The 21,176-nt window shown below is 50.0% G+C and overlaps 1 protein-coding gene across 1 annotated transcript in view; it reads right to left on the bottom strand.

The window, feature by feature from the left end:
- The window catches only part of DLL3 (delta like canonical Notch ligand 3), a 309,516-nt gene that overhangs the window by 151,959 nt on the left and 136,381 nt on the right, over window positions 1–21,176 (bottom strand). The gene's annotated exons all lie outside the window — the stretch shown is intronic.

The raw sequence follows: 21,176 nt of genomic DNA on the forward strand, positions 1-21,176 counted from the left end.
ACAAACAGCAAACAACCAGGATGGTCCCTGCCCCAGCGAGCTTCCAATTGAAGTATAAGACAGGAGACGACAGCTAGGGAGATGCAGACGAAATAAACAGCGAAAGATGGTCAGCAAGACAGGCTGGGCATGCTGGCACAGGGATGGCAAAGGAAACAATGTAGATGTTTAAAGGGAGTTCCTTCCAACTGGGGCCGCCCTCTCTGGCCTGACTGCTCACTCTGTGCGGATCTACAGCGCGCATCTCCTCTCTGCTCAGCATCCGCCAGCCTGCGTCCCAGTCTCTCAAACCAGAACTCGTCAGCTTAGAAAAATCAAGCTGGTAACGTCTCCAATAGGGCAGACAACTCCCCCGCCCCACCCCTACCCCAAATCCCAGATGACTGGCTAGAGCATCAAAAAGGTATTGTTAGCCATATATATATTAGGCATAGTATACACCATGTTAATAAGCATTATGCACACATTATTAACATACATTAAACATAGAATATCAGGGTTGGAGGAGATCTCAGGAGGTATCTAGTCCAACCCCCTGCTCAAAGCAGGACCAACCCCAACTAAATCATCCCAGCCAGGGCTTTGTCAAGCCTGACCTTAAACACCTCTAAGGAAGGAGATTCCACCACCTCCCTAGGGAACCCATTCCAGTGCTTCACCACCCTCCTAGTGAAATAGTATTTCCTAATATCCAACCTAGACCTCCCCCACTGCAACTTGAGACCATTGCTCCTTGTTCTGTCATCTGCCACCACTGAGAACAGCCGAGTTCCATCCTCTTTGGAACCCCCCTTCAGGTAGTTGAAGGCTGCTTCAAATCCCCCCTCATTCTTCTCTTCTGCAGACTAAACAATCCCAGTTCCCTCAGCCTCTCCTCATAAGTCATGTGCTCCAGGCCCCTAATAATTTTCATTGTCCTCTGCTGGACTCTCTCCAATTTTTCCACATCCCTTCTGTAATGAGGGGACCAAAACTGGATGCAATACTCCAGATGAGGCCTCACCAATGTTGAAGAGAGAGGAATAAACACTTCCCTCGCTCTGCTGGCAGTGCTCCTACTAATATAGCATATAAGTATTTGGAAGTTACATATTATGCTCTCCCCACAATTCTGTTCACCCATGTAACGTATCCCATCATATGCTGCAAAGCTGAGGCCAGGTTTGGCATTAAAAATAGGATGCCTGTCAAAGCCAAGACACATGAACCGTGTGTCCCAGCACGGGGAAGGATTTACCTTGACGCTCAACTCTTTTGCAAGGTAGTATCCCGATCAGAAATAAGTGAAGTGCAGAACAAAACCAAGTTACGGAACTGTTACAATCTGGTGGGTTGGATTTTAGCGATGGTTACAGAGTTCTGTAACTTGTAAAAATCAGACTGACATGCAAATCTTTGAAGCACACCTTTTGTGTAAGGTGAACACACCTCTTTTCGTATTGCACTACTTTGTCCTTAGACAATAAATCGAGCCAAGTTTGGTTATTTGGTCTCTTGACCAAATAAGAACAAACTTTGAGTGCAGGATGGTTTTTAAAAAATGATTTTTTTTTTGGAAAAAATTAAAATAATCTGATTTTTATTAATTTCAATTACAATAAGATTTTATTAAAGCTTGTTTGAAATGAAATTTGACTTAAATGCAAAATATATGTTAAGGCCTAAATTTATAATCTCTTCAAACATTTAAACAGAAAAAATAAAGAAATATGCTGAATCCATAAGCCTCGATCAAAATTACCGAGTTAAAGGCTGCTTTTCCATATAAAGAAAGAATCAAGGGAAAAAGCAGTTAACTTTTGAGGTCAAGCTTTATAAATATGGCACAATACGTCATGTACTGTATTATGGTATTGTTTCATTTAATAAAAATAAATTTTATAGGCTGTTGGGTGTATTTAATTTCATTCCAGTTACCATCCTAATGCAGTTTGACAAATCATGAGCAAAAAAAATTATTTATCTAGCAAATGAGCAATACCATTCACCATTCTCCAACATACTAAAACTGCACAACTAATAAGAACCTGAAAATACTAAGCTATATAATTGCTTAAATAAATAATATAGGTATATTGGCTCGTACGTAGCAAAAAGATACCAAATCTAGTTTAAAGGCTCCATTTCCTTGTAAATCAACGTGTTTTAAAATGGTTCTATCAAGCACCGAGAATGTCCCTTTGTTTAGAAAATAAAGGAAGCATGAATGGATGAGATGATTACAAATCGAGGATTTAAATGCAGCATTCCACTTGGTGATTTAAATCAACCCACCCTACACAAGTATAGGCAGACAACTGGCTGCACCTTTTAGTCAATATTATTTAGGCATCTAAAGATGCTGGCAGGCCCCTAGCACAATTGTCAAAAGCATCTAAGTACCTAATTCTCTTTTGAACCCGCCTCAGGTGTCTGTCTATCTGCATCTTCAGGTGTTGTGACAAAGTTCCTCCTCTACTCTGGCGGGTCCTACGCTTATTGGCGGATTTGCTTGCCTCAGAGATCTTCCCATCTGGTGGAACCCATAGTCCAGGTCAACTTCTCCTGTGTCTGATCAGGAGTTGGGAGGTTTGAGGGGAACCCGGGCCCACCCTCTACTCCGGGTTCCAGCCCAAGGCCCTGTGGATTGCAACTGTCTATAGTGCCTCCTGAAACAGCTGCATGACAGCTACAACTCCCTGGGCTACTTCACCCCGGCCTCCTCCAAACACCTTCTTTATCCTCACCACAGGATCTTCCTCCTGGTGTCTGATAACACTTGTACTTCAGTCCTCCAGCAGCACAGCCTCCCACTCTCAGCTCCTTGTGCCTCTTGGTCCCAGCTCCTCACACACACAGCACGAACGGAAGTGAGCTCCTTTTTAAACCCAGGTGCCCTGATTAGCCTGCCTTTATTGGCTGCAGGTGATCTAATCAGCCTGTCTGCCTTAATTGGTTCTAGCAGGTTCCTGATTGCTCTAGTGCAGCCCCTGCTCTGGTCACTCAGGGAACAGAAAACTACTCAGCCAGTGACCAGTATATTTCCCCTCTACCAGACTCCTGTACCCCACTGGGTCTGTTACAGTGTCTAAAGGCCTTTGACAATCTGCCCCCATGGTCATAAAAATAGGGTTTTCCCCTTTACTGTTATAGTAGAAACAGGAAACTTTCAGGCCCAGTGGTGCAGCTGTGAGAGCCCGAGTGCTGAACAAAAGGCAGAATCACACAGAGTAACTAGCTAATCTCAGCTGACATAATGCGAGGCAGCTTACGTCAACTGAACGCTGTAATAGCTAGACTGAAATATCACTCCCACTGATCTAACTTGCCCACTACACGGCCTTAACGCCACCTCTGTGAGAGGCGTAGCCCTTAGGGTGACATCCGCAACGCAGTGTCTAAGCCAATGGTCCCCAACCTTTTCTGTCTGGTGGGTGCCAGATGACGAGCCACGGAGGACCGTGGCAGCAGATGAGCATCTGCCGAAATTCTGCCGACAAGCGGCAAGGTCAATAGTTGTCACCGCCGAAATGCTGCCAATAAGCAACGTCGTCCAGAGGCGTCGCTGCCAAAATACCGCCGAAAATCGGCAGCGACGCTCTGGATGATGCAGCATGTCGGTGGCATTTCGGCAGATGCTCATCCACCAGCCAGTATGCGGGCGCACTTAGACACCCCGGCGGGTGCCATTGCGCCCACGGGCACCACGTTGGGGACCTCTGGTCTACACTGACACTACATCGATGGTTGCTGCCTTTCAGAAGCCATCCCACAATGCCCCACACTGACAGTTCAATCGGTGCAAGACAGGGAGAGTCGTGTGGCTGAGCAGAAGCAATTTAATACCTGTGGTGGCCGTAACCGAGGTTGACTTAAGTATTGTAGTGCAGACTTGCTCTGATAAAACTGCTCCAATTGAGGCAAACTGTAGAAGAAGGATTTAAAACACGCACAGCGTTACCAGCCCAAGCATTTTAAATCACGAGTTGGGCCCTAAAAATCAGGATATTGAGCATGATTTGTCTAAAGACAAAAGTTGACCAATTTTAACTACCCTGGCATAGTCAGAGAGGTACAACGGCTGTCGTGTCGTCGTAGAAATATGGTATAACAATATCCTCTAGCTCTTCTACAGCATGTTTCATCAGCAGATCTCAAAGCTCTTTGCAAAGCAGGGCAGGATTATTATCCTCATTTTACAGATGGGGAAACTGAGGCACAGAGGGGCACTGATTTGCCCAAGGACACCCAGCGGGCTAGGAGCTGAGCCGGGACTAGAACCTGTGTCTCTGGACTACTCTATCCCCCAGGCCACACTGCCTCCATCCTGGTAGGGGAATTATCTCTAGTGATAAAAGGCAATTCTATCTTGGTATAACTGCATTCACACGAGGACTTGCACCAGTAGAACTGTATTAGGGTTACCATACATCCGGGATTTTCCCCGACATGACCTCTTTTTTGATCCTTCGCCCTCTGTCCTGGCGGATTTTTCAAATAAGAGGAAATACTCAGGATTTTTGCAGTGCAGACACTGCAATTCAGAAAGAGCAATCGCCGCACCCCGATTGGTCCCTTCCCTGCATTCACTGGATCCTGCCCACCCTGGCCCGGCCCGCCAGGTAAGCGGAGCCAGCAAGCGCCTCTCGTCCGGGCCACCTGTCCCGCTGTGGGGCTTCAGACTCCAGTTGGGATGGGTGACAGGGCCAGGCCCTGGTTCCCTGCCCTGCAGACGGGGAAAGGCCTGCAGGGAGGTGCTGACTGACAGGCTGGCAATGCGCAGGGCTGCCAGAGAAGGGGGTAAGTGGGGCAATTTGTCCCCCATGAGAGTTTTTCGGGGTCCCTGGAGCGGGGTCCTTCTCTTGCGGGGCCCTGGAGCTTCTTCCGCTCTGGGTCTTTGGTGGCGGGGGCGGCAGGTCCCACTTCGGCGGTAATTCGGCGGCAGGGGGCCCCCGCTGCAGGATTTCGGGGCACTTCGGTGGCAGGTCCCAGAGCGGAAGGACCCCCTGCCGCCGAAGACCCCAGGCCCCCTGAATCCTCTGGGTGGCCCTGGCACTGCGTTCTGGACCTGTACCAGCCTCCCTGCCACCATGACAAGGAGTGTGACAAGGCCCCCCACCTCGACAGTGAAGCCGCAGGTATCCCCTCCAGCACCCCCAAAATCCCCTCCAGCACCCCCTCAAGTTCTTGCCTAATCTTGGGACACCTGGAGCTGGGTCTTCGAGGATTAAAAACACCAAATATTGCAAGACTTGCAATCAAATTGCAAACGTTGGTAACAGAAATGGACTTAAAAATAACAAGAAGAGACATGATTTTTTTCTTTTAAAAAACATTGTCGTCTTAGTCAATTGCAGCCAATAGGTTCTAGAAAGGTTTGATGTGCGTCCATTGCTGGATGCCAGACTTGTGAAACCTTGAGCTAGTCTTTCCAAGCAGCTCAGGGTGTTGGGTCCTGAGTGTTGCTGAAAATCCAGTTGCGAGTGTCACAGTGGGAGCTGCTGCGAGGTTTTGCAAATCGGCCTTTTCTGTAGGTAGATCTGTGGGAGCAGAGCTCTGGAAAACAAACTGCATGCCCAGCTGTGTGTGTGGAGTGTTAACAGCTACAGAGTGGGGTCTGTGCCTGGGAGAACCCAGCGTCTCAGAAAATCATCGATTTGTAGATTTCAGAGAGAGAATGGACCACCGTGATCATCTAGTCTGACCTCCTGTATAACACCGGCCGGTACATGGCACTGAATGAAACCTATCTGTTCTAGAGCAGATCTTTTAGAAAACTGTCTAATCTTGGTTAAAAAAAAAAGAAAACCGCCAGTGCTGGATAATCCACCAGGACCCTTGGCAAATTTTTCCAAAGCGTAATTACCCTCACTGTTAAAATGCAAGCCTATTCATAAGGCATAAAACCCGGTCAATGGCAACTCAGAGATCGAGGCACCGAAAGCCCCTGAATGATGCAATGGTTAGATATACGCCCTGCCATAAGCTTGCAAATTGTCTCTCTGCGGTCACGGAGGGACCACAGAATCATAGAGGTGTCAGACTGAAAGGGGCTCTTGAGAGATAATCTAGCCCAGCCCCCCTGCAGCCCTGACAGGGCTTTATCCAACCCAGGGCCGCTGAGAATGGGTTAGGGCCCCAGTGAAAACAAATTTTCAGGTTCCCCAGCGAGGGTGGACCAGCTAAACAAGGCCGACAAAGCCAGGCCCTGGGCCTCCTTCCAGACCGCTGGGCCCCAGTAATTTGTACCGGCTTCCACCCTCCCCCGCCCCTCGTCAGCCCTGATCCAAACTGTCCTTAAAGCCCTCCAGTGATGAGGATCCCACAACCTCCCTTGGATGCCTGTTCCAGAGCTTCACTCTCCAGAGAATTGGAAAGTTTGTCCTGATCTCTCACCTCATTCTCCCTTGCTGCAGATTACACCCATTACGTCTTGTCCTGCCTTCAGTGGACATGGGCAACAGCTGACCCCCGTCCCCTTTACATCAGCCCATAACGTATCGGGTGCCCCTTCCGTCTTCTTTTCTCAAGACAAAACATGCCCAATTTTTTTGCCTTTCCTCCCAGGTCAGGTTTGCTAAATCTTTGATCCTTTTTGTTGCTCTCCTCTGGACTCTCTCCAATTTATCCACATCTTTCCTGCCGTGTGGTGCCCAGAACTGGACACCTTCCTCCAGCTGAGGCTGCACCAGGGCTGAGAAGAGCAGGATCGTTACCTCCCATGTCTCACCCCAGAACAGTATTAGCGTTTTTCACAACAGCAATGCGTTGGCTCATATTCAGTTTGTGATCCACTGTATCGCCCAGCTCCTTTTCAGCAGTACAATGCCCTAGCTGGTTATTCCCCATTTTGCGGTGCTGCATTTGATTCCCCCAGTCCCCTCCTAAGTGAAGTACTTTGCACTTGTCTTTATTGACTTTCCTCTTGTTGATTTCAGACCAAATTCTCATGTGCCTGACATTAAGCATATGTCTAAAATTCCAGCAGCATCAGGGCCAAAATCAGCAGCTGCTTTTTAAAATGTTGACCTGTATCATCTAGGGCACTGGATACCATGGTGATGGGCGCAGTATGTGGTTATGACATTAGTAGCAGAATCTCAAGTAAGAATACAGGAATTTAAATCCTTTGTTCGAGAAGTGCTTTCCGACTCTCAGAGGAGTGCGACAGAAGGATGAACTCCAGAAAATCTGGGATGCTTTTAGGCCAGATGGAACCTTTGATCAACTAGTCTGGTGGGGAACAATTGGTTCTTAAATTAAGTCATGCCTCAAAATGCGACACGGGAAAGCTTTTTGTAAGGATTTGCAAACATTTAGCAATTCTGCACTTTTCTGAGACACGCACATTGAATGATCAGACCCAGTTTTTATTGGAATGGTGAGAGAGAGTTATGTTGGAGAAAAACTTCCACAAGCCCCTCAAAGCCCATGTTTAAAGATGACCAAAAAAATTGCTGACAAAAAGAGTCATTGTGTTTTCCATAACTCTCTCTCACCATTCCAATAAAAACTGGGTCTGATCATTCAATGTGCGTGTCGCAGAAAAGTGCAGAATTGCTAAATGGTACGATCGAGAGCTTTGCTCATTATATTTTAATCATTTCTAATTATGGACAGTGAGTGAGTTTTGATCAGGGTAACACGTCCCTTGTGCCAGCAAGGCCTTGCCTGTGGTTTTCCCTCCTCTCCTTTTACATGGAAGTGGATAAAATAAGGCTATTGCTAACAGGCCAGAGGTACCATATTGCACCGAACGATTTTAGTAAGCAATACACCAACCTGTAATGACCCAGAGCCCCTTTTATTGGAAAAACCCCAGAGCAGAATGACATGCAACAGAATGACACTGAAACGGTCTAGACACCAAAAATGGTGCAAATAGAAATTCCTGTGTGCGAATTGTCTGGGTTACTTAACGCATTCAGAGCTGATTGGAGGAAGGTTGAGAAAGCTACAGTGAGGAAAATGTATGAAAAGACTTACGTGAACAAGGCCCAAATCAATGAACTACAAGGCCAGAAACTGAAGGAAGGGGACTGAGGGACCAGACCAGGGATCAGAACTGGTGGTGTCCTTCATGAATTCCCTGGTGCCCCAAAATGCTGTAAAACTTGGGCTCTTGGCTTATGTTGTCTCAGCTGTTTACTATCTGGCATAAAATGTGCATTTGGACACTAGAAGTGACAATAATTCTGTCTGAAACTGTAAAGATAACAATCGATGAAGTCTAAATCGGGTGGATTTTTGCCTCTGTTTCCCACCTTACTCTCCCAACAAGCCCGACCTCCTGCATAGTCCAGGTCGTTGAATATCTCCCGCTTGTGCGCTGGTCTTCAGACTTGTCTGAGACAGCAACCAAAGAAAAAAACAGCTTATCCCCGCAGGGATTCGAGGATATGAATCTGAGGGAATTGAAGAAATTTGGATCATCTAATTCTACCGGAGCCCCGGGAAGCAGAAACACATACGCTGAAAGTCATTTAACTTTCATGTTATTGATTTTTACATTAAAAAAAAAGAGAGAGAGAGACAAATGAATCCCAGATTCCACCCCCCCATTAGCTCTGTACCGAGCCCAGTGACTCAAGATTATTATTTGATAATCTACACCTCTCTCTCACCCCACTGCCCATCTCTTTTCAGATCCCCTCTGATGTGTCTCTTCTCCCTCTGCTTACACCTTTCTTATATGCCCCACAGAATATTTTCAGATTCAGTTGGTAGGAAACAGACTTCGTACATACCACATGGTCTGCACTAATGGGCCAACACGCAGTAGTCAGCCTTGTAGAATTGATACAGCATTCGAATCCGTTACTGTACGATGAAGTCACGGCATAATTTTAATTAACGTGGTCTTGTGTGCACAGTGCCACCTAACAGACAGCTTTAATGACACTGCTTCCTCGAGCACAGTTTAGTGGTTAGAGCAAGAGATTAAGGAGGCGGGTGCCTAGGTTGTTTTTCCTGGATTTGGGAGGGGAGTAGGCCTAGTGGTTGGAGCAGGAAGGGCTGGGAGTCAGGACTCCTGGTTTCTGTCCCCAGCTGTATGGTAATGGTTTGTTGTATTACAGAAAAGAATGTGAACCTGGCTGAATTGGACCAGTTGTTATTTAAAACAATCCAGTTTAAACATTTTGAAACTGGGTCTGCACTAGAAAAAAGTTTCACTGATGCAAATGAACAAAGTTTTATTTTTATTTAAAATGGATTGAACAGTTATTTTTTAGCTGCACATGGGAATAGTTGCTTTTCTTCTTTCTTTCTCTGTTTTAAAAACTTTGGTTAAATAAGTATTTGGAATACTTTTGTTAAAAAAAGAACCATTCTGGAAGTAAATATTTTCATTCAATTTTAAGAGGATTTAATGTAATAAATTTTGGGGGTTTTACATTGTCTTGACCTATAAAAAAGGACCTTCTCTAAATTCCAATATATAGATTAGAATGTCTACACCAGAGAGCAGTACTGAATGAAAGCTTTGATTTTTAAATCATAACTTATATGACATATGTACTTATGGAAGGTGTTAAAAACACAACATTAGCACTGCACTGGAAATTCCAGTTATCTGCAGCACCGAACACTTTTTAAAATTAAAAATCCAGATGGCTGAATGAGTTTGAAGGTGTAGAGTGCTTCTATAGCAGCCTTGAAGGGCTGAATCTGGATTTAACGATTTAGATCAAATGCACTGGCTTAATTTGTTGCTAAAGAAATCATGTCCAAGCATGACAGGAAATGCAATTTTAACTATTGAAAACTTGAATATATTTGGAAAATATATGTAGCTTGCCTTAGTAAAAGTACTATTTTTCATTCTTTGTCTTTTTATAAAAGGTATAAGTTATTACTGAGGTAGTGTGCAACTAACTCAGTGTGCGACCTGAGACGATTTAAGGCAATCGCTTCCTCAACCATCAAACGGAGACAAAGCCGGCTGAGAGGGGTCGCTCTCAGATGGCTGGTTCTATGGAAGGGCAAATGATTCCTACATTTAAAAACGGTTAACATCATCTGGATCCAGTCCTGCCCCCATGTGACCCCTGCTGTACACACATGACCCCCTTATTGAAGTCACCACATATCTGGTGCTACGTGTGCCCAGGGCTGCCCAGAGGATTGAGGGGGCCTGGGACAAAGCAATTTTGGGGGCCCCTTCCATAAAAAAAAAGTTGCAATACTCTAGAATACTATGTTCTTGTGGAGGGCCCCTGTGTGGCCTGGGGCAAATTGCCCCACTTGCCCCCACCCCCAGGCAGCCCTGCGTGTGTCTTTTGCAGCATCAGATACATTAGAGCCAGATGAAACATTTCCCCCCCCTGAAAAACACTGTGACTAAGAAAGTTTTCAGAAACCAAACAAAAGAATAAATTTAGCTTCTCACTTCCCATCTCTCCTCTTCAGCCGCACTATTTCAAGGAGGAAGGGAGCAAGGGATGGGGAAAAAAACGTTTTGCTTTGTTCTTCTTTCTAAAAATTAAGGAGATTCCACACAAAAAAGTCAAAAATGTTTCGCCTCGTTTGAAATTTTTCCACAGAGAATCTAGAGCACATTTTCCCCAGCGCTAAGACAAACTGAGATGTTCAAAGCAAAGATGTCTCTTCTCTCACTCAACTCTGTTCTTACCCCATGGCAAAGCATGAACAGGACCTTTGTCTATTACACTTTCCCATAGGACGCAGATCCGAGTCTGTACAACACAAGTTGCAGCTCGCCGTGTCAATATCACTGCCTGACATGTGATCTGTAATCATGTCCGAGCAAGCACCCGTCCCTGTATGCTCAACAAACACAGCTTACATCTGAGAGTTCCTCTTTCCAGACTGCTCAGCCCACCCCCTTGGTCCTCTCTTCCCAAAGAGCTTTTATATATAACCACCTGCCTCCATGGGTCAATACAACCCATGTAGCTCTTTCCCAGAAGGCTCCATACCTATTAAAAGATGTTCCAGGCACACAGACAGACAGACGTTGTTATTATTATTAAGTTGCTCTGGGGCTATTGTTATGATCCTCTCACTCAGAATTTCAGCTCTTTCCTAAGTAAGTGGCTGAAAAACAGTCTCCCCTAAAAGAAGGTTTGAGATCTCATCAAGCCCTGGAGAACAAACTGCAGGAGAAAACACTCCATCGGATCTACTCAGCATATCTGTAGTTTGTTATGGTTTTGCCTAGCAGTTTCAACGAAGATTGGGGCTCCCGTCATGGCGGAGGCTAAGTGAGAGACAGTCCCTGGCCCAAACAGCTTACAAACTAGCTCAAGAAGACAAACAAAGGAAGGGTTATTCCCTCAGATGGGGAAACTGAGGCACAGAGAGACCTGCCCAGTGCAGGGTAGCCTGTGGCAGAGTTGGGAACTAAACCCTGATTTCCTGCATACCAGCCCTGTGCTTTAAGCACAAGGTAAGACCGCCTCTCAGTAGTAACTTAGAATCATAGACTCATAGAATATCAGGGTTGGAAGGGACCTCAGGAGGTATCTACTCCAACCCCCTGCTCAAAGCAGGACCAACCCTCAACTAAATCATCCCAGCCAGGGCTTTGTCAAACCTGACCTTAAAAACCTCTAAGGAAGGAGATTCCACCACCTCCCTAGGGAACCCATTCCAGTGCTTCACCACCCTCCTAGTGACATAGTGTTTCCTAATATCCAACCTAGGCCTCCCACACTGCAACGTGAGACCTTTGCTCCTTGTTCTGTCATCTGCCACCACTGAGAACAGCCGAGCTTCAGCCTCTTTGGAACCCCCTTCAGGTAGTTGAAAGCAGCTTCAAATCCCCCCTCATTCTTCTCTTCTGCAGACTAAACAATCCCAGTTCCCTCAACCTCTCCTCATAAGTCATGTGCTCCAGCCCCCTAATCATTTTTGTTGACCTCTGCTGGACTCTTTCCAATTTTTCCACATCCTTCTTGTAGTGTGGGGCCCAAAACTGGACACAGTTCTCCAGTTGAGGCCTCACCAATGTCAAATAGAGGGGAATGATCACGTCCCTCGATCTGCTAGCAATGCCCCTACTTAAACTGCCCGAACTGCCATTAGCCTTCTTGGCAACAAGGACACACTGTCGACTCATATCCAGCTTCTCGTCCACTGTAACCCCTAGGTCCTTTTCTGCAGATCTGCTGCCTAGCCATTCGGTCCCTAGTCTGTAGCAGTGCAGGGGATTCTTCCGTCCTAAGTGCAGGACTCTGCACTTGTCCTTGTTGAACCTCATCAGGTTTCTTTTGACTCAATCCTCTAATTTGTCTAGGTCCCCCTGTATCCGATCCCTACCCTTCAGTGTATCTACCACTCCTCCTAGTTTACTGTCCTCTGCGAACTTGCTGAGAGTGCAGTCCACACCATCCTCCAGGTCATTAATGAAGATATTGAACAAAACCGGCCCCAGGACTGACCCCTGGGGCACTTCGCTTGATACCGGCTGCCAGCTAGACATGGAGCTGTTGATCACTGCCCGTTGAGCCCAACAATCTAGCCAGCTTTCTATCCACCTTATAGTCCATTCATCCAGCCCATACTTCTTTAACTTGCCGGCAAGAATACTGTGGGAGACCGTGTCAAAATTTTGCCAAAGACAAGGAATAACACATCCACTGCTTTCCCCTCATGCACAGAGCCAGTTATCTCCTCATAGAAGGCAATTAGGTTAGTCAGGCATGACTTGCCCTTGGTGAATCCAAGCTGACTGTTCCCGATCACTTTCCTCTCCTCTAAGTACTTCAGAATTGATTCCCTGAGGACCTGCTCCATGATTTTTCCCGGGACTGAGGTGATGCTGACTGGTCTGTAGTTCCCTGGATCCTCCTCCTTCCCTTTTTAAAAGATGGGCACTACATTAGCCTTTTTCCAGTCATCCAGAAACTTCAATAGCCAGCCCCCGAACGATCCTTTCCTAGGCCAAGCAACCCCACACTCTTCCCTGCAAGCCTCACTCCTAATGGCACAGCTCCCCTGCTCTGGTACCGCCCCCCGCGCCCCGACTGCTGTCAGCAGAGACGCAGTGGGATAATGGACCACACAGACGCAAAATTCACTAGCAACTCTGGCCACCCCTATTCCTAGCAGGCAGCGTGCCCTTTCCCAGAACCGGAGCCTGTCTCCCCTCCCCTTCTTCTGCCTGGGGAGGGGGGAAATCTATTCAGTTTAAACTCATGAAATTCCTGTTCAACCAACCCCCCCAGGGCGAGGTTCATCGCTGCCCTCTTGCCCCCTTGAACCAGCTAGGCCGGTGACTAGCGTGGGAGGGGCAGGCACACGTAAGCACCGCCCTGTCTCTCAGGTGCAGAGCTGGCACAGAAGTCCCTCCTCTCACATTGGCATGGAGGGGCACGTCAAGGCAGCAGACTGGGTCGGTTACAGCAGGGATGCCAGCTAGGGCAGCCCCATACCTGTGCCACCGGTGGGGGGGCGGAGGCTGAAATGGCCCAAGCTACTTCCCCTGAGCCAGTGCACCAGCCCTCGTGCCCCTCTTGGGATCTGCCCCCCCTCCCTGGAAGAGAATAGGGTAGAATTCCCTCTAGCTCAAACGGGAGCCAGGGATCAGGGCCGTCAGCATGGATGGAGCCAGGGGGTGGGGATATCTAATACAAAACATTTGGGTTCAGGTAACTGGACGGAGCTGCCTAGAGCTGGCTGGGAGCCCGTTTGCAAAGGGGCGCCTCCTGCTGGGCACAGGGGACTCTGGATCCTGCCCCCCTCCGCTGGCCTGGTAGAGAGGAGAAGCCAAAGGGAAAGGGAGAAGTTGAGGCGCTGTGAGACAACTCCAGGGAAGCTCTGGAGGGTGTTCAAAGGAGCTGCCGTCTGGCAGAAGCAGCCTGCGAAAGAGGCGCTGTGTTTTCCAAACAGAGGGGTACTCGGGGGGTTGGATTCACTCCCCACTGCTCAGCGGGGTCTGCAAAGCCAAGTGCCTCCCTGCCACGCCCCTACCCACACTAACAAATCTTGGGACACCCCAGCCTGCTGGGCACCAAGGAGAGCTCTGAGGCCCATTTCACCATCGCCCTGGTTCCTTGCACAACGATCACCCAGGTTACCATAATACACCTAATAGCAATAAAACCATAAGTACCTAGCACATAACTTAGGTTCCCAGGTGCTACCGTAATACACCTAATAGCAATAAAAATAAAAATGTACAGCACCTGACACATGACTCAGGTTCCCAGGTGCTACCATAATACACCTAATAAATAAGAATTGTATGTTCAGCTGCTGCAGCTCAGGTGTGGCAGCCCTGAATGGGCTGCAGATGCATGGGGGCGAGGTCCCAATCAGGGACAGCAGCACCAGGCCCCTGGGACTGGGGATGGGTTTAACATGCCCACATCCTCTCCCATGGCCCCACCCACTGCTGTTGCTGCACCCACTGCAAGCCCCACTCAGCTTTCCCTCCAGCAGCAGTGTAAACACATTAGCTGACCCCTGGTGGCCAGTCTGAGGGGAGGATAACAGCTCACTACTGCTGCCAGAAGCTGGCGCGGGAGAATACCATGCATCAAGTGAGTGTTATATCCCCTAGAAGTGCACAGTATTTCAACATCCTCCCCTCTCGCCATTGTCCTTTGGGCTCAGAGGGCATGTGGTCTCTGCATCACACAGGAACACCTCCCCGCCCACTAAAATCCCACAGGGGAGGGGCTGGGTCTTAAGTCTGGAAGCTGCAAGCCCAGGGGCCCCACCGTCCTGCAGGCTCCCAATCAGCCTCTTCCTCCCTGGGGAAGACCCGTCCCCCCAAATACAGACCCCACCCACATTTAGATCCCTCCCCCACCCCACAGAGCAGCGTGGCACACACCCCTAATAGCCTCTCACATCAGTGCAGGCACTGTGTGCTGCTATGGGTCCAGCTGGCTCATTGCTGGGCCTGCATATGGCATCCTCCCCTGCCCCTACAAACCCCGAGGACCCAGCCCCTAGGGGCCAGGCTGAGCAGGTCTCAGTACTGCCTCCCACTGGGCTGGGGTGGGTAGTGCCCAGGCTGAGCCAGTCCCAGCCGGAGCTCGCTCGCTCGCTCTCCTGCCCTCACACAAAGCACTCACGAGTCGGGCAGTGGTGGGGTCTGCGCTGCAGCCAGGGGGAGCTTTTAGCTGCACTGAGATGGTGGATATTCCTCTCCCACTCATTCCCCTCCTTCCTACCTGCAGCTGTGCCCCCCCTTCCATTCCCTTCCCACGCCCGCACGCGCGCACACACAATCCTAGCACACACCCCCAGCTGTTCTCCCTTTGACCTCACAGCAGGCAGCTCACCTGCCAGGGCGAGATGGGTTTCTAGGACGAGGGTTGTACGGGAAATGCATGCTCATGGGGAGGGATTTGGGGGGATGAGAGGGTGTCCCCAGGAACCAGGGGATTCAACTTCTGATGGGATAGGGGCACCCACAGCCACTTTCCAGCACTTATGGGGTTAAACGGTTTGTGCAGCACTTCACTGTGTGTAGGGAGAGCACAAGGCAGGCCAGACCTCAGGGTCCCCCAGGATCTCTGGGAGGAGAGTGGTGTCTAGTGGTTAGAGTGGGGGTGGTTTGGAAGCAGGACTCCTGCTTTCTATTCCCACCCCTGCCCCTGATTTTCACTCTGGTCCTGGGCAAGTCCCCTCCTCTCTCTGTGCCTCAGTTTCTCCATGGTGCAATGGGGGAGGCTCTCTTGAATTGCCAAGCTTCTCACAGGACTTATCTTCCCCTTCCAGCTCAGGGCAGGAACCTGGCTGCTTTATACCCCTCCCCACCCCCGCTCTCTGCCCTGCATAGACCCAATGGGGCCCCTGTCAGCCCAGTGAGCTGGAGTCGTTATTTCCTGAAGCCTCCGAGAGTCCGTATCCCCATACTGCTGGTGGGGAAACTGAGCGGTTGTCATGAGATCACACAGCGAATCACAGAAGAGCTGGCAGTAGAACCCAGGAGTCCTGCCTCCCTGCTCTAATGCCTAGACCTCACTCCCCTCCCGGAGCTTGGGAGAGAAGCCAAGAGTCCTTTCTCCTAGCCCCCACCCTGCTCTAACCCCTAGACATCACTCCCGTCCCGAAGCTGGGGAGAGAAACCAGGATCTCTGACTCCTGCTCCACTCACAATATTGCCTCAAGTGCAATGCCACATTACTAAAAGATCCCCACCCAGGCAAGACCCCATCAAGCATCCATCCTCTCCGGGTGCCTTGCAGGTCTAAGCTCCAGCAAGGAAGCTGTGCTCCCAGGTTGCCCACCTGCAGGGAAAGCCGCTCTTGCCTGCAGCTGGGACTGAACCGGCAGCTTCTGGCAGGGCCGCCAAGAGCGGAGGGCAAGTGGGGTAATTTGCCCCAGGCCCCGGGTCCCGCAGGGGCCCCCATGAGACTTTTTCGGGGCCCCTGGAGCAGAGTCCTTCACTCGCTCCGCGGGGCCCGGAAAACTCTCGTGGGGCCCAGAAAACTTTCGCGAGGCCTGGGCCTCCGGAGCTTCTTCCGCTCCGGGTCTTCGGTGGCAATTCAGTGGCGCCAGGTCCCCTGAATCCTCTGGGAGGCCCTGGCTTCTGGATCCAAACACACACACCCCACCCTGCCTGAGCTGATGGGGCAGCTCCGTGAGGCTGCAGCCAGCGAGAGGCCCACAAACTGCTTGCCGTGGTGCAGCTCTTAGCGAGGGACACAGGCCCACACTGGGTTGATATGGGGCTCTCTGTAGCCCGTTTGCCAGAATCCATCCCACCCGCCTGGCAATGAGAGGTGCCAGATGCAAGCCCCTGAGACCACCTAGCTCCCGCGGCCCCCTCTTGTCCCTGCCCTGCCAGGTGACAGAAGGCCAGTGCATTGGGGTCTGCCTAAAGGGGAACCTCAGATTGGGGTTAGAGGCGGGCTCGCAGACCCACCGACCCCACGGAGCAACAGACCTGGCCCCGCTCCCGAGGTAGCTAGCAAGGCTGCTCTGGCCACATCCTGGCTTTATCTCCGTTGCTCCCGCGCCCCAGGCTGCGCTGCCTGCTGTCGCCATCTGGGACTCCCTCAGTCCTGACGCTCGGCTCCATCTAGATCAGGGGTTCTCAAACTGGGGGTCGGGACCCCTCAGGGGGTCACGAGGTTATTACATGGGGGGGATCGCAGGCTGTCACCCTCCACCCCAAACTCCACTTTGCTTCCAGCATTTATAATGGTGTTAAATGTATTTAAAGGTGTTTTTAGTGTATAAGGGGGGTTGCACTCAGAGGCTTGCTGTGTGAAAGGGGTCCCCAGCACAAAAGTGTGAGAACCACTGATCTAGATTCCCATCGCTAAGAGGTCCTGGTGAGTCTGGCTCTGGGGTATCATTTGGGGGCTCTTCAGTCAGGGCCATGAGCCTCAGTACAGGAGCTTGCTTATCCCCTAGCAGCCCTAACCTGCCCCCGCTGTGCCGTACAGCAGCTGGGGGAATAGCTGAGGGCAGGAATGCCCCGGTCATGCCTCCCCCGTGTATAATTCTCCAGGGACCCTGCCAGGGGGGCTGTAGCTAGCGGTGGGTGCTGAGCCAGCTCTGTGCCTGGGGAACAAGCCCCCTGCACCACTGCTGTGTATGGCCCCTTTGCACCAGCTATTCCTTGGGACAATGGAGTTTCCTGCCCCAGGACGGGAAGGGGGAGGGATTAAATGGACCTGTTCCCCGAAACCAGCCCCCACCCCCGAGCATTTCACAGCCAGGTACTGGTGGGAGTCACTGATCCGCAGGCCCCCGCTTCCCCCAAAACCGTGCAGGGAAAGGGCTCTGGGAGAAGGGTGGAGCTATTTGACTAAACCCCCCCCCCGCACCCATCCTCTAAGCAGCCGCCTCGGCATTCCTGCAGCAGGGAGACAGTTTGAAACTCTTCACCACTCTACCTCCTGGCTCAAAAAGGGGATGAGCACAAGACTAGGGCCTGGTTCTAGGCCCAGGTCTGCCACTGGCCTGCTGGGTGAGCTTGGGACAGTTGCTTCCCCGCCCCGTGCCTCAGTTTCCCCTCATAGTCTACCTAGATTTGAGGGTAGGGGGCTGTCTGCACAGCGCCTAGCACAATGGGTGGCCTGCTCTCGGCCAGGGTCTGTACCGCACCTGGCACAACGGGGCACTGAGCTCGCCTGGTGCTACCACCGTAGGTTTCTCTAAGCCAGTGGTTCTTAACCGTTCCTGCAGCCTGTGCCCCTTTGGGTATCAACATATGTTCTCGCAGCCCTTAGCAAAAATCGCAGAGGTAGGTCAGTTCTTTAAACCTCGATATATTTTTTGTTTGTAGATTACAGTAATCGTTAAAAAATGTATAATATTAATAAACACACAGGTTTGATGAAGCAAAATAGTTGTACTTACATCATGCCTGTGCTTAATTAGTGTGATTACCTGTAATTAGATGATTTACCTTCTAAGAAAATCTGGTCTGTCTCGCACCCCCAGAAAGGGCATCTCACCCCCCCAGGGTGGGCGTTCACCCCAGGTTGAGAACCACTGCTCTAAATTGTGATAATATCCTGTTGCCTGCGATGAATCTGGTTCCGAAGCCACTCCAGAGTTACCCCAGCAAGCAGGATTCAGGTGCTGTGGCATGAACAGAAGCTCAAGACCCCTCTAGCCCAGCTGGGGCTAATGCAACGAAAGCCAACTTCCTAGCATCAAACGCCAACTCAGCTCCGACTGTGCTGCCAGCACGTGGTGCCTGGGTGCAGAGTCGCGGGAAGTGTTGTGAGCACTGGGTCATCTGGCCCCGCTACGCTAGTTACGCTTAAGTGGCTGGCACATGCATTCCTGCCCCTTTTGTCATCAGTGGCACCTGCCTTGAAACAGAGCCGGATCGGAGCTGGGGGGGGGGGACGTTTTTAACCCCCCCCCCCCTCCCGCAACCCTGCATTGACACACTTTGGAAATACACCAGAGGGAAGAGGGGATATTAACCAGCAGGGGAAAGCGATGCAAAAACGCCGATCAGAGCGGGGCGTTTTGCACTCGGTGTAAACAGCTGCGTGGGCCCCAGGAACCTGATCCAATGGTGCGTGCGAGAATAGTCTGACTTTGAGATGCAACAGAACCAGGGCAGTGGGCCCTGCTGAGCCCCTCACCTCTGTCGGGACTCAGACCGCGTCAGGACCCTGCCTCGCAAATTTTTACCACCTGCTTGTCTCTTGGCTTGGACCTAACTTGAGCCCAGAGGCAGGAAGATGGCGTCAGAAGCAGATCCCATGCTCACACCGCAGTGCTGAAGAGGCCTGGCTCTAGGCACCCGGTCCTCCAAGCCCTGCCCAAGTGCGCGTGACACTGGCATGAGATGAAACTGGGCGGGAATGGCCCTGTGGTCTCCAGTTGCTTTGCACTAGTGCAAAGGGGGCCCTGAGGTGCCGGGAGCAGCCCAGCTGGGACTTGCACGTGGTGGTTGGCAAGAGGGGAGCGTTTGAAAGGGACAGAGGACGCTGTGCTTGCTGGAAGTCTGCAAACAGGGCAGCCGGCTAGAATGGCAGGTGACCGGTTAAAATAGACATTAGCCACCCATGCAGAGGGAGGATGGCCCAGTGGTTAGAATGCTAGCCTGGCACTCAGGGGACCTGCATTCAGTTCCCTGCTCTGCCCTAGATGTCTTGGCAAGTCTCTTAGGGCTGGGTTTTTTAAAAGGCAAAGGAATTGAATGCAGGTCTCCTGCTGGAGCTCTAACTCCTACGCCATCCTTCCTCTGGATCGGGCAAAAGAAGACAGCACCAACAAATGCAAATGGGGTAACTGGGAAGGTTTCAGAAATAGCCATTCCTGCAGGGAGCAGAGTCAATCAATCTCACATGTGAGTTTCAGAGAGTAACAACCTTCAGATACCTCCAGGCCAGCAATCAGATTTGAACAGGCATCTTGAGCCTTGTCTATACGACCTCAAAAAAAACCCAGATTTCCCACTGGGTCTACTCTCACAGAGCAAAATAGTTAACAAGCCTGGACATTTAAATCCATCATCATTTAGGGTTCAGAGTTAATATGCCCTAATGAGAAACCCACACATCTCTCATAACTATAGCAACAGGGGAAATACAAGCCTAGAAAAAATATTATCACCTTCCACTGTTATACTGAGACGTTCAAATTCCTTCCAGTTCTCAACTGCAGCTGTTAACTCTGAACCCTAATGATAGCAATTCTGACTATTCATTTTGTTCTCTCTGTAGCTGCTGATCATTTAACCCTCCCAGGGGAGCTGAACCAGTGAGGAAAATTTGGGTGCTGTAGATATAGCCAGATGCTAGGCTCTGTACCTTCCAACCTTAGGTTGTTTTGTTCATAGATTCCAAGGCCAGAAGGGACCATTCTGATCATCCAGTCTGACCCCCTGTATAACACAGGCCAGAGAACTTCCCCCAAATAATTCCTAGGGCAAATCCGTTAGAAAAGCAGCAACTGTCGATTTAAAAATTGCCAGGGATGGAGAATCCACCACGGCCTTTGGTCAATTGTTCCAATGGTTACTTACTCTCACTTTAAGCAATGGGCTTAAACTGCAGCAAGGGAGATTTAGGTTGGACATTAGGAAAAAGTTCCTAACTGTCAGGGTTGTTAAACACTGGAATAAATTGCCTAGGGAGGTTGTGGAATCTCCATCTCTGGAGATATTTAAGAGTAGGTTAGATAAATGTCTATCAGGGATGGTCTAGACAGTATTTGGTCCTGCCATGAGGGCAGGGGACTGGACTCGATGACCTCTCGAGGTCCCTTCCAGTCCTAGAGTCTATGAATCTATAAGAACGTATACCTCATTTCCAGTCTGAACTTGTCTACTTTCAACTTCCAGACATTGGAGCCCGTTTTTCCTTTCTCTGCCAGACTGAAGAGCCCATTATTAAATATTGGTTCCCCCATGGAGGTGCTGATAGACCAGGATCAAGTCACCCCCTTCTCTTGGTTAAGTGAAATAGATTTTGCTCCTTGTGTCTCTCACGATCAGGCAGGTTTTCTAACCCTTTGATCATCCTCATGGCTCCTCTCTGACCCTCCTTCAATTTATCAACCTCCTCCTTGAATTGTGGGCACCAGAACTGGACACGGGATCCCAGTAGCGGTCGCACCAGGGCCAAACACAGAGGGGAAATCACTTCTCTGCTCCTCCTCGAGATTCCCCTCTTAGCGCATCCCAGGGTCGCTTTAGCTCTTTCGGCCCCAGCATCACACTGGGAGCTCTTGCTCAGCTGATTATCCACCAAGACCCCCAAATCTTTTCACAGTCAACATCCCGCCCCGATCTGGTAGGT

The sequence above is a fragment of the Gopherus flavomarginatus genome, chromosome 18 (assembly GCF_025201925.1).
Source record: "Gopherus flavomarginatus isolate rGopFla2 chromosome 18, rGopFla2.mat.asm, whole genome shotgun sequence".
NCBI lineage: Eukaryota > Metazoa > Chordata > Testudines > Testudinidae > Gopherus > Gopherus flavomarginatus.